Source organism: Magnolia sinica, chromosome 9 (genome assembly GCF_029962835.1).
Source record: "Magnolia sinica isolate HGM2019 chromosome 9, MsV1, whole genome shotgun sequence".
Classification (NCBI taxonomy): domain Eukaryota; kingdom Viridiplantae; phylum Streptophyta; class Magnoliopsida; order Magnoliales; family Magnoliaceae; genus Magnolia; species Magnolia sinica.
The window spans coordinates 11,954,206-11,968,195 of record NC_080581.1 but is presented as its reverse complement, the minus strand read 5'-3'; the positions used below and the strand labels follow the sequence as shown (position 1 = coordinate 11,968,195).

The 13,990-nt window shown below is 40.3% G+C and overlaps 1 protein-coding gene across 1 annotated transcript in view; it reads right to left on the bottom strand.

The window, feature by feature from the left end:
• Positions 1-2,010: 2,010 nt before the first annotated feature.
• The window catches only part of LOC131256906 (putative pentatricopeptide repeat-containing protein At3g25970), a 29,736-nt gene continuing 17,756 nt past the window's right edge, over positions 2,011-13,990 (bottom strand). The window contains exon 2 of the mRNA XM_058258007.1: positions 2,011-2,149. The gene's annotated coding sequence lies outside the window, so the exon portion shown is untranslated. The remainder of the gene's footprint in view (positions 2,150-13,990) is intronic.

Below are 13,990 nucleotides of genomic sequence, written 5' to 3'. Positions count from 1 at the left end.
AAAAATACTATCCCCAATATCAATATCCTTTGCATGGAGGCTGAGGAAACCATCAGCCACCTCTTCCTGCATTGCACCTTTGCTCACAAAGTGTGGTCCATGATCCTTGCCAAGTTTAAAGTGTGCTGGACAATGCCAGCTTCAATATCTTCATTTCTCTTTATCTGGCATCTCTTGCCCTGATAGATGCCTTGTCAGAGCTTGGAGGTCGGCATGGCTGGCAACTCTGTGGGAAATTTGGATGGAAAGGAACAATCGATGCTTTCACGACACTGCCTCCTCTGCTACTATAGTCTCGAGGCTTGCCCTTCGTAACATCAAAGACTGGTTGACTGCACTTACTCCAGATGACTTGTCATTGATCTCTTATCAACTCGACTAGCTTGTGGTGTTTTGCGCTGTGCCATGTTGGTTCTCTTGGTTGTGTAACCCTGTTATGGGCTTCGTCTCGAATTGTATAGTTTCATTAGGGTTTTCTATTTCGTATGTTTTTGCTTTCTTCTTCTTCTTTTTTTTTTTTTTTTTTTTTTTTTGGCTGTTTGGTTTTTTGTCCTTTGGGCTTTTTAATATTATTTCAACATCCTTCAAAAAATATGCACGTCTTCTGGAAACTTGATGGTAGAACACCCAATAATAAAGAGATGACAATCAATGAAGGAAACTGAAATTAGTTGATTGCAGAAAGTAATAACTACCACTTCACATTTGGTAATTGGTGAAAAAATAGTGAATGCAGATAAACTAACAAACTTTTTATAGATAAATAAACTGACCAACTTAGAAAAAACTAAAAAGTATAGATATACTCACCAATTCCATCCAGGCTATGTCAGATTCATAATAGTCATTTGAAAGAAATGCATTGGCTTTGGTTTTCAGCAACATCTTCAAACTACAATGATGAGATGGAAATGAAAGATTATGTTAGATTGTGACGTCCACAATCAGTTGCACAGTTATGAAGTTCAATAAATGAACCTCCCAACTTGCTTCAAAGAAGTTGGCAGACTTAGCTTACCTAGGAGAGTCAGACAGTTCGCCTGCTTTATGCAGAAGTTCGGCAGCTTCTGTAAGAAAATTTCTGTACTCTTTGAAATACGGAACCATATAAAGATCATGCAAGTTCAAAGACTTGGTCACCAAAACATTATCAGTGGAAGCAGAAGGAATAAGCAAGGAAGAATCCTTGAAAGATTCACAATGCCTTCGAATGACGTTAAAGTATCCTGTTGCAGCTTGTTGTTGCTCCTCGCTTAAACTGCTCTTCCACAACTCAAATTCCTATAGCAACATTGGAAAGATCTAAGGATCTTTGAAAAAAGAAAGAATAATTACTAAACAATACTTACCCAGAATAATCACTAAACAATACTTACCCTTGCCATAAATACTCTATAGTTATTGCCTGACACATTGCATAAATTTAGAGATGGTGGAAATTCATGGTGCAACATTTTCAGAAGTTCTCCATCCATGCTTGATGACCATTCACAACAATCCATGCAAATATCTCAAGGTTTATCATATTTCCTAAGACCAATAGGGCCCCCAATACCTTAAAACCTTGTTGACAAGAACCTTGCTGGAAATGGACATAAAGATTATGCCACTAACCTGGAGTTTTATTATTATTATTTTAAGATAACAAACCTGGAGCTGTTGGTCACCCACTATCCTGAAAAGTACCATCTTTACATAACATTAGGATCTGAGGTGCCCCAAGATGGAACGCACATCTACAAAACTAAGTTCCAGACAGAGAAGTTCCCTGTTAGGAACAAACGGGGAAGTCAGCCTCTAAGTTAAATTACAACTCGTTTTTCATATGGAATTGAATTATCACATTTATATGGTCATTAACGTTATACCACCAACCCATACTCGAGTCCTTAGCATCTGTGTATTATAGTATCCCATGTAAATGTGTAGATAAGATTCACGTTTGTAGAAGGTATCAAAAGGATGCATACAACTTACCATTTTATCCATATCTGGAGGATAGAAATTTGCACCAGGAGGTTTCACCAGAGGAAATGCAGATCTATATTCAAGTCCCTTCCACCCAGATACAGGCCTTGTGGATTCCACACACAACTTGACAGCAGAAACAGCAGTTGTCAGAATTGCCTTATTTTCATCAAGGCACGACCTGTTATGAGAAGGGAAAAAAATTTGCTCAACCCAATGTAAAAACACCAAGCAATAGGTGATGTTATAATTCCAGAGAACACGACTCATTGACCAGATTTCAGTGTCAATGCATAGTGACACTAGTACGTAATTGATACAATAACAATTTATGTTCAGCAAAATGGGTGTTTTAAAAAGAGAGGCAAGGCACCCAGATCTTCTGAGAGGTGAACATAAGCCTCCCCAAAAATCTTCCTAATTTCCTTCTTTTCATTTAAAAATATCAAAATAATGGAAATAGAGAAAATTAAGAATATATTCTAAATTTAATATAAAAATTGTGTGTAACATTCTTTGATATCTTTCATGAATTATCTATTTAATTCCTATACATTTAAATGTTGAAAACTTGAAATAACTATTTACATTATTATTTAAAAGAAAAACATTGCCAAAACATAACTAACAAAGAAAATTTTATGGAAATGTTAACCAATAACTGTTAAGCAATTAGGATAAGGAGAAAAAAAAAATCGGTGGGCTTATTCCTCCAATACATAGAAAGAAGTAGAAGAAATTCAAGAGATCTCTCTATTGGTGTAAAAAGGAGCTCTAAAACGTGTTTTATTCAACTTCTTACTCAACTACCACTTTCATGGTGGCAGAGGGATAGAATGATAAAAGTAAATATGGAGAAAAACTGATGCAGGACAATTAATCACCCCCGATGAGGAGTCTCGAACATGAGACCTCCCCTATGGGCCCCAAATCGCATGGGTCACCCACCCCGAGTGTGTCCCCGCATCCCATGGGCTACCCCACTCGAGCACGGTGTGAAAATGCCCCTGCATTAATCACCCCTGGTGAGGAGTCTTGAACATGAGACCTCCTGCTCTGATACCAATTTGATGCAGGACAATTAACCACTTACTCTAAAAGCTCGAACTGTTAGAGTATAGCGAATTAATCCCTTTATCTCATAACCCATGCCCCACATCTCATGGGTTAGGACCTCGGCCGAACCCCCTTTGTGGGCCCCAAATCACATGGGCCGCCCACCCCGAGTGTGTCCCCGCATCCTATGGGCTACCTCGCTCTTACCCGGTGTGAAATGTGCATTAATCACCCCCGGTGAAGAGTCTCGAACACGAGACCTCCCCTGTGGGCTCCAAATCACATGGGTCACCCACCCCGAGTATGCCTCTGCATCCCACAGGCGACCCCACTCAAGCCTGGTGTGAAAATGACCCTGTATTAATCACCCCCGGTGAGGGGTCTCGAACACGAGACCTCCCGCTCTGATACCAATTTGATGCAGGACAATTAACCACTTGCTCTAAAAGCTTGAACTGTTAGAGTATGGAGAATTAATCCCTTTATCTCATAGCTCAGGCCCCACATCTCATAGGTTAGGACCTCGGCTCAACCCCCTTCGTGGGCCCCAAATCACATGGGCCGCCCACCCCGAGTGTGTCCCGGCATCCAACGGGCCTCCTCACTCAAGCCCGGTGTGAAATGCGCATTAATCACCTCCGATGAGGAGTCTCGAACACGAGACCTCCCCCATGGGCCCCAAATCACATGGGTCACCCACCCCGAGTGTGCCCCTGCATCCCACAAACGACCCCACTCGAGCCCGGTATGAAAATGCCCCTGCATTAAAAACTATGTTCTTCTATGGTCCTTGAGAAAACAAATTGAGAGGCACTGTTCACAAAAGGCATAAAGCGTACAAGATGTGTATGCCTCACTATCTAAGTCATATGCCTCATGTACATTAAGCTTCAATATCTATGCCTTAAGATATCTTCGGGAGCCTCGCTTTGAGGCAAGCCTCAAGACCCACTCCTTTTGAAACATTGGTGAAATAAAAAGCTTACATGGACAATATGGAAACCAAGTATTTGTGTTCAAGCTTAATAACTGTTCAAAATTAAATCAAATGTTCAGAGCCCAGCAAAGTTGAATAGGTTTTGGTTTGGTTAGGCTTCAACTAGCAAGTTCTACTTCAATCCAATTGATGATTTACTTCTGGTTGTTATTAAAATCAGTAAGATTTTCTTGATTGTGTAAGGTACTGGATTCAAAAGAACCACTCCTAAACCGAACCCAAGTTTTAGGTAACGATTTAACTACTTAAACAAAAACTTTGTGCAGGTATATATCAACCATCATCGTCATCTAAGCCTTATCCCAACTAATTGGGATCAGCTAGGTATATTTCGATCAATATTTTCAAATTGAACTTTCGGTTGGCCATCACCCAATTGGAAGAAGATTTCATGAAATTGACAGTACACACGATGACAATTTCTCAAAGCAGAAGTGCATAAAATTGAAGAAGCAGATCTTTTATTCATGAAATTAACATTGCACATGATGGCAGTTGCTCAAAACTATCCAAAACATCATGAGTTACTGTTTAATGAAAGCAAAAAAAAAAAAAATCTTCATTATTCTTAGAACTTGTTCATTCTAATGTCCAGATACCTACTCCGACAGCTTACAACATGGTTTGGGTATCATGTTATTTTTGTGGATGACATTACTTGTTTTACATGGATTTATTTTCTTAAACAAAAATCTGATTTATTTCTCTTTTGATGCATTTTGTATCTTTATTATGAAGCACTATGGTAAGTAGATTAAGCTTTCCACGAGCAATGAGGTGGGGAATACAACTCCGGTCAGTTCTGTTTTTTTTTTTTTTGGGCAGCAGGGTGTCCAACAACAATTCTCTTATCTACATACCCAAGCACAAAATGGTACAAAAGAAAGAAAACACAGACATCTCACCAGGCTTTATTCTTATGGCCAAAATCTTTCCATTTAGTTGTTCACAACATCGATTGGATCCCATTCCACACAACTAATGACTGATCTCCCTACAAGGTGCAACATGGCTACTCACCCAACCACGTGGAGTTGAGGATTTTTGGTCGCCTTTGCTTGTTCATGTTCTGAGCTCTCATAGGCAGAAACTTGATTGGAAGGCAGATTGCTACTTTATTGACTACAGCGAATCTCACAAAGGCTACAGATGTAATACTCTCAAGAGGTAGCATATCCTCATTCTCTCGACATTTCGCATTCGATAAGTATGTTTTGGACATTCCACCTCATCATACTCCAAACAATAAGAGGGAGAGTCTTCTATGATTAAGAACACGGTCTCCTTCCCTTCCCTGACAATACCTCCACGAATTCTGGATGCAGGCTTCTTCCTTAGTGTGGTCTGGAGACTTACCTCCACCAACAATAGTCTTAAATGCACTCTACGCATAGGTGAACCCACTTTACTCATTTCAGAACCATTTCAATAGGATGTTTCTGGGGAGCACAACCTGCATATTTGAACCCATCTTTTGATGAGGTCTACAATCAATGACATAAGGTCACACTTCCCTCCGCAAATGAGCTTCCCATAGCAATCCACCAAGGGAAGAAATCTTTGCACCCGCCCTCTATCTTTTTAAGGCTCATATGGTCATAGCATTGCCATAATGGAACCAACAACATATCGCATTGCCAGCAAGGGTTAGAGATGGCTTGACACTGTGGCTAAGAAAATAGATGCATTATACCAAAATGCTACACGCTACACTGTCCCAAAACCCCCCCCCCCCCCCCCCCCACAAAAAAAAAAAAAAAAAACAAAAAAATGGTTAAATGTATTGACAAAGTTAAACATGAGTCCAATGGTTCTATTTTTTTCTTAGGGTATTAAGAGTTTTTATGAAAAGGAGAAAAAAAGAAAAAGAAAAAGGAAAACCCTATTATAATAGGAGGAATCTCCAATCAAAAGAATCTGAAAAATAACAGCCATTTTAGCCAAATCATCCTCTACATAATTGCCTTCCCTAAGGATGTGGAGGAATGACACCAAGAGTGTCCCCCTCATCTCTCATATTTCCTCCACCCACCTTGTTATTCTCCACAAGAAAACTTCAAATGTCAAGGCCTATTTGATCACATTTAACAAGTCTCCCTCAATTATAATCCCTAGGGGTTGTGTTCAAGTGAGCTTTTCATTTACATACAAGATTCCTCACCTCTACTTGTTTGGAGTCCACAACTCCAATGGTTTTCTTGAAAGGTTCAGAGCATTCCTTGTGGTGAAAGAACATACTCAAGAGTATGGTATTGACTATGATAAGACCTTCACTCTGTTGTCAAAATGTGAATAGTCTTTTCTTTTCTTTTTTCTTTTCTTTTCTTTTTTCGTGCTCTTACCAATCAATACTGACAACCACTTTCTCTACCAGACGTGAAGAATTCCTTTCTTCATGGCACCTTGAAGGGTGAAGTCAAACAGCCTCCTAGTTTTGTTTAAGGTGAGCACACCTAGTCTCTATGATGGCTTTATGGTGCAACCCAGTTATCGTATCAATGAGATCTCGATACCCAAATTGCAAAAAAAAAAAAAAAAGTGCACCCACAAGAACAATGGGGTGGAGAGGGAGAAACTCTATTGATATCAACCTTCTCTTACAAAAACTTTAAGAAACCTCACACTCAAAAAAATATTCGAATGTCTAACTCCTACACCATCACTCCCTTTTATAGACCCTAAATGAATCTTTATTTGAAATCCCCCCAACTAAGAGATTATTTTAAATCAATTACAATTTATTTCAAACTAATCTAATCTTCCTTAATATGGTAAAAGCCTAATAAAAAGAAAACATAGAAAGTAATTATATCTCTTAAACCAGCAAATATCTTCAATCATATCAATTACATCTCCTTTATATCTTCAATCATACCAATCACATCTTCAATAATATCTTTAAATCAGCCCCCCATCTCCCAAAATAGTAAATTATAATCATTGATCTAGACCTTCAAATCGCTAAATAATCAGCCCAAAAATTGGCACGTGTTTGGCCTATGGTGGGTGATGGACCAACGTCTTGTTAGGCCATACAATGAGAAAATATGGGCCTAAGTGGGCTGGGTCGGGCCCTACAATGGTCCTAGATGGGACTGATTTGGGACATGGGCCTACGTTACTTTTTCATTCCATCTATGGCCTTAAACAAGCTCTCAGATTGATTCTACTATTCTACACAGCATACTAGAAGTATCTGTAAGAACTTTGTTTTCCCACACCTCCACTAGCATTGTTATCTTATTGGCTGATATTCAAGATATAATTATTACTGGGAATAGTTCTGCAACAATCATCGCTCTCAAGCATGTTCTTCATAAGGAATTAACCATGAAGGACTTGGGCGGCTTGTATCATTCTTAGTGTTGAAATATCTCATACTAGGAGTACCGGCATGCACCTTCCTCAACAAAAATATGATTAGGAACTTCTAGAAAATTTTGGAATACATAACTGCAAGTCGACTAACACACATGCAGTTCTTAACAAGTGGCTGATAGTAAATGAGAGCCCCTTGAGTTATGAACCTTTCACCTTTTGTGGTAGGATTAGGTCCTTCAATATCCAACCATCACTTCCCCAGACATCACCTTGTAATCTAGTCTATCAATTCCTTCATGATCACGCACAATCTCATCTTCAAACAGCCGCATGCATTGTGTTATTTCACATTGTCTTTGTAGATGACCAAGGGCATTTTGGTCATTTTACATCTCTATTGTGTGTGTGTATGCATGCGTGTGTACATTATATACATATATATGGGATGTTCAGTTCCAGTCGTAACCTAATTCGATGTTAAAAAAGTTCCTCTCCATTTGTATTGTTGCTTCTCTTTTCTTAAAAACTTATTTACATTACATTTTTAAGTTGCAGCGTCTAGTAGTTTTTGTAGAAGTTGTAGAGAGAGATGAGAGAGGAGGAAAAGTTTAGAGAGAGCTAAAAACGTGAGCTACCTCTTTTTCTTATTCTGTTTATATGTAGGGTTTCCCCTATTTACAAATTACATCATGACTCCCTAATAAATATAAAATTACACAAGACTCTACTCTGCATATTTTGCATACATAACAAATAAATGTTCCAACACTCCCCCTTAAGTTGGTGTGTGAATATTTGTCATACCCAACTTGCTCGAAATCTCTTACAACATAGGAGAACTTAGCACCTTTGTGAAAATGTCAGCTAACCACTTGGTTGATTTGACGAACGAAGTGCATAGCATTCCGGAGGAAATCTTCTCTCGAATGAAATGGAGATCTACTTCAACATGTTTCGTCCTTTAATGAAAGACTGAATCAGATGCAATGTGGATGGCAAATTGGTTATCACAGTAGAGAGGAGTAGTAGAGTTGATAGGGAAACTAAGCTCTACCATAATAGATCTCAACCATAGAATCTCACAAGTTCCCTGAGCCTGAGCCCGAGATTCTGCTTCCGCACTGGATCTAGACACCACTGACTATTTTTACTTCTCCAAGTCACCAGATTACCTCCAACAAAGGTACAATAGCCAGAAGTTGACTTTCTGTCAGTTGGACACCGTGCCCAGTCAGCATCAGAATATCCACTAGTATGAATATGTCCATGATTAGCATAGAAAATACCGCGTCTTGGACAAGATTTCAAGTATCTTAGTATACGATACACAGCATCAAGATGTGACAATTTCGGTGAATGCATGAACCTACTAACGACACTCACAGCCTGAGTGATATTTGGCCTTGTAATAGTTATGTAGATCAGCTTCCCAACCAATCTTTGATGCATGCCAGGGTCGGTCAGACTATCACCCTCATATTCATGTAAAGAATGCTTTTGTTCCATAGGAGATGAGGCAAGGTGAGTACCAAGCTTACTAGTCTCATTTATCAAGTCTAGAGTGTATTTTCTCTGAGATATAAAGATACCCTTGGATGAACAGGCAACTTCAATCCCTAAGAAGTAAAGAAGAGGACCAAGGTACTTAATTTCAAATTCCTTGCTCAGCATCTGTTTAACATGTTCTGTAAAGTCCAAATCATCTCCAGTGACGATTATATCATCGACATAAACAAGTATAATGGTTCGGCTCTCTTGCTGAGTGTGAACAAACACAAGATGATCCGACTGGCATCGCTTAAAGCCAAATGAGAGAACTACAAAACTGAACCGGGCAAACCACGCTCTTGGAGATTGTTTGAGGCCATAAAGAGCCTTTTTCAGATTACACACTTTCCCAATCTCCCCCTTAAGTTGAAACTCAGGGGGAAGATCCATATAAACTTCTTCAGTCAGATGACATGGATCCCCATGAAGGAAGGCATTCTTAACGTCCAATTGATATAATGGCCAGGAAAGATTGGTTGCTAAGGAGATGATCAGGAAAAATGAGTTCAATTTGGCCATAGGAGGGAAGGTCTCATTATAATCAACACCATAATTTTGCGTGTACCCTTTAGCAACTAGACGCGCTTTGTAACATTCAATAGATCCATCGGCCTGATACTTGATAGAATACACCCACTTGTACCCCACAGTGTGCTTAGCCGATCTCGCGTGCCAATCTTATCAAGGGCAGCCATTTTTGCCTCCATCGCTTGCTTCCACACAAGAACTGCAGGAGCCTCAACAACTGAATTGGGAATAGGGGAGGAAGAGATGGCAGCAAGGAAAGCACAATATGTAGGAGAGAAAGAGTCATAAGAAACAAAGTTAGAAATAGGTTGCAAGGTTAGATGATGGCTACGAGTACGAGAAGCAACACGAGACGATGGATGAGTAATGGAAGTGGGACTGAGAGAATTACCTGATGTAGGAAGAGGAGCTATTGGGAGCATTGTTGGTTATCTCGAATTTCTATGAACATAGATGAGAATCTGCTTAGGCGCCTCAGAAGAAGGAATAAATTGGTCACTAACCACAGGCATAGGTAAAGGAGCATGTGGGGCAACTAAATCCGAAGGATTAGAGATGGTAGAGAAAAAAAGATGATCTTCAAAGAATGTAACATACATGGACACAAAATACCTTTAAGTGCATGGATCATAGCACTTATGGCCTTTGTGTTGAAGAGAGTACCCAAGGAAGATGCGTTTGATGGAACGATTAGCAGACTTGTGTCGGGATGGACCCAGAGAGTGAACAAAACAAATGCACTGAAAAACCTTGGGAGGATTACCAAAAAGAGAACATACAGGCTTAAGGGTATGACAAGGAGTCTTGCCATTTAAGACTTGAGAAGGCATACGATTAATTAAATAGCAAGAAGTCAACAAAGCAGCAGACCAGTATGATTTAGGAACTTTCATTCCAATCAGAAGAGAACAGTAACTTCCAGAAGATGGCGATTCTTGCACTCAGCCACTCCATTTTGTTGCAGACTGTAAGCACATGAAAACTGATGAAGAATGCCATTTTCTTGAAGATAAGATGTGAAACTTTGGAATATATACTCGACATCATTATCAGACTGAATGGACTGAATATTGCAATCATATAAGATGTGAAACTTTAGGATATATGCTTGCCATAATTATCAGACTGAATGGACTGAATATTGCAATCATACCAAGTCTTAATCAGTTGATTAAATTATTTAAATAAGTGCAGAAACTTTTGACGCCATTTCATCAAATAAACCCAAGTAACACGAGCAAAACCATCAATGAAGCTCACAAAGCATGAAAAACCATCAATCGAAGTAACAGGGCTAGGACCCCAAATATCAAAATGTATTAAAGCAAACATTTTATTAGAACGATGTGAAAGTGCAGAAAATGAGGTCCGAACATGCTTACTGGACTGACACATTTCACATTGGAAAGAAACATTATTCAACTTATTAAACTTAGGAATAAAAAATTGCAAAGTCTTGAAAGACACATGACCAAGTTGCGCATGCCGTAAGGCAGCCGGCTCCTAACTAAACTCAAAATAATGAGAAACAAGAGTAAGAGTACTCGATGAAGCATCACTGCTAGCAGACAGCTCCCCCTGATGCAGAATGTAGAGACCACCGCTCATGGCCCACTCCAATAGTCCTCTTCATATTCCAGTCTTGAAAGATGCAATGAGAATGGAAGAAAATCACACAACAGTTGACGGCTTTTGTAAGACTATGAACATAGATCAGATTTGCACGAAATTTAGGAACATAGAGAACATTGGACAAGGTGAGATTGGGAGAAAAAGACACATTGCCAATGAATTCTACAGGAGTAGAGGTCCCATTAGCTAGACGTACTAGACGGATGCAAGTAGAGAAACTAGATGGAATAGGACAAGTGTGCTCACCAGTCATATGATCTGATGCCCTGAATCAATAATCCAGGTCACAGGAGTGGAAGAGGCATGGAGTGCAGTACTTGTGGTCGCAACGAAGGATGAGGTAGATGGTTGTGAAGCAGAAGAGCCAGGAGGTACGGACTGGGTCTGAAGCATCCGAAGGCGCTAAAGATCCATAACATCGGTTCTGGTCATGGTAATTGTGTCCAATTGATCGGAGACGAGAGATGTCAAGAGGATGACCACCAGAAGAGTCAGATATGGTCTTGATCTCATCAGAAGCAGCAACATGAGCAGTAGGACGTCCATGTAATTTGAAGCATCGATCCCGGGTGTGTCCAGACCAATTGCAAAAGGTGTACATAAACCTACTACGACCACGGCCTCGTCCTCTGATAAAACCTCCTTGAGAATATGAACCACCACTTCGGTCTCCAGATGGGACAATGGTGGAGGTAAATGCAATCCTCTCCTTAGTAGCAGCAGGTGCTAAAATCACCTGCCCATGGGCCTCCTCAATATGAACAATGAAATAAGCTGCATGAAGAAATGGAAATGGAGTTGTAGCAACAAGTTGGGTCCGGAAAGCCTCATATTCAATGTTCAATCCAACCAAAAATTTATACGTTTTTGCTTCATCTTCCTGTATCCTCACAATCTCTGCATTGCGGCTATCTAGAAAGTCACTCATGGGTTGCAAATGACTCAATTCTTCCCATCAACCCTTTACTGCACCAAAATATTCGGTAACTGACAAATTCACTTAGGTGAGAGAATAGAGTTCAGTGGTCAACTGGAAGATATGGGGCTTCATAGATATGGTCCCATATGTCTCATTGAGGGATTTCCACAGATCGACAACAGAATCATAGAAGAAATAGGAGGAGGCAATACCCAATTCGATAGAGTTGAGGATTCAACCCATAACAATAGCATTTGAGGAATACCATGCATCAATCTGTGACGAATCACCAAATTGAGAAGTAGATGGCCTCTTGGATGTGCCAATAAGAAATCCAAGTTTCTCCCTGCCAATAACATACATGTGGACAACTCGAGACCACAAAAGAAAATTGTACCCATTAAATTTTGTGGAGGTAATTGAGAAGGACCCCTTGAAGCTGTCCAGAAGACTTGGAATCCATGGATATGTAAAGAAGAGGTGGAGAAAGATCACAAACTGAAGTAGTACGAGCAAAACTAGTAGCAAGGAGATACACCCAGATCCGGTGTATGCAATGGACCTCTAAAAACAAAACAAAAAAGGTCTAGTCGGCCCACTTTTTGCTCAAGAAATGCATAAAAACGTCTCGAATCTGCACAATGGTAGCATTCCTTGATATATCATCAAAAAAAGGTCCATAATGAGTGGGTCTGATGCAGGACAATTAACCACTTGCTGTAAAAGCTCAAACTGTTAGAGCATGGCGAATTAATCCCTTTACCTCATAGCCCAGGCTCCAAGTCCATGGGTTAGGTCCTCGGCCGAACCCTCCTCATGAGACCCAAATCCATGGGTTCCACCCCTCGTGGGGCCCAAATCCATGGGCTCTGCCTCACACGGGCCCCAAATCCATGGGTTATGCGGGCCACCCACCCCGAGTGTGCCCCTGCATCCCACAAGAAAATCTACTCAAGCTCGGCATGAAAATGCTCCTGCATTAATCACCCCCAGTGAGGAGTCTCGAACACGAGACCTCCCGCTCTGATACCAATTTGATGTAGGACAATTAACCACTTGCTCTAAAAGCTTGAACTGTTAAAGCATGGCGAATTAATCCCTTTACCTCATAGCCCAGGCTCCAAGTCCCTGGGTTAGGTACTTGGCTGAACCCTCCTCGTGGGCACCAAATCCATGCATTCCGCCCCCTCGTGGGCCCCAAATCCATGGGCTCCGCCTCACATGAGTCACCCGCATCACACGGGCCCCAAATCCATGGGTTATGCGGGCCACCCACCCCGAGTGTGCCCCCGCATCCCACAGGCAACCCCACTCAAGCCCAGTGTGAAAATGCCCCGCATTAGGGTCCCAAGCATTAAAAACTACAGATTTAGAAGAAATCTGGGAAATTAATGATTTGGGGTTTTTTTTAGAAAAAATTGTAAAATCCATTATAAAAAAAAAAAAAAAAAAAAAAAAAAAAACTGAAACGAATCCAGAAAATTATGAAAAAATGCTCATAATTCCTCCCATGTGTAGCCACACCTAGTGGGGTGAATCTCGACCCAAATCGATCCGTACAAGGTCATACGGCTGACGTCAGCAGCCCCCTATGTCAGAAACCCTTCAAGCTTCAACCCTCCTTGTGTATACATCCTCAATCTTACGAAGAACTGATCGAACAAAGCTTTGATACCAAGTAGTTTTTGTAGAAGTTGTAGAGAGAGATGAGAGAGGAGGAGAAGTTGAGAGAGAACTCAAAACGTGAGCTACCTCTTTTTCTTATTCTGTTTATATGTAGGGTTTCCCCTATTTACAAATTACATCGTAACCCTCTAATAAATATAAAATTGCACATAAGATTCTACTATGCATATTTACAGCTAAACCCCTACATAACAAATAAATGTTCCAACATCATCGATCATTCATGTGTTGCACAAAGTGGAGTGGGAGGGGGGAATCACCTACTTTTACAAAGTTAGAAGTTCAATCTATGAATTGTCTTTACTATAAACCTATTAATGGCAATTACTTTAAAT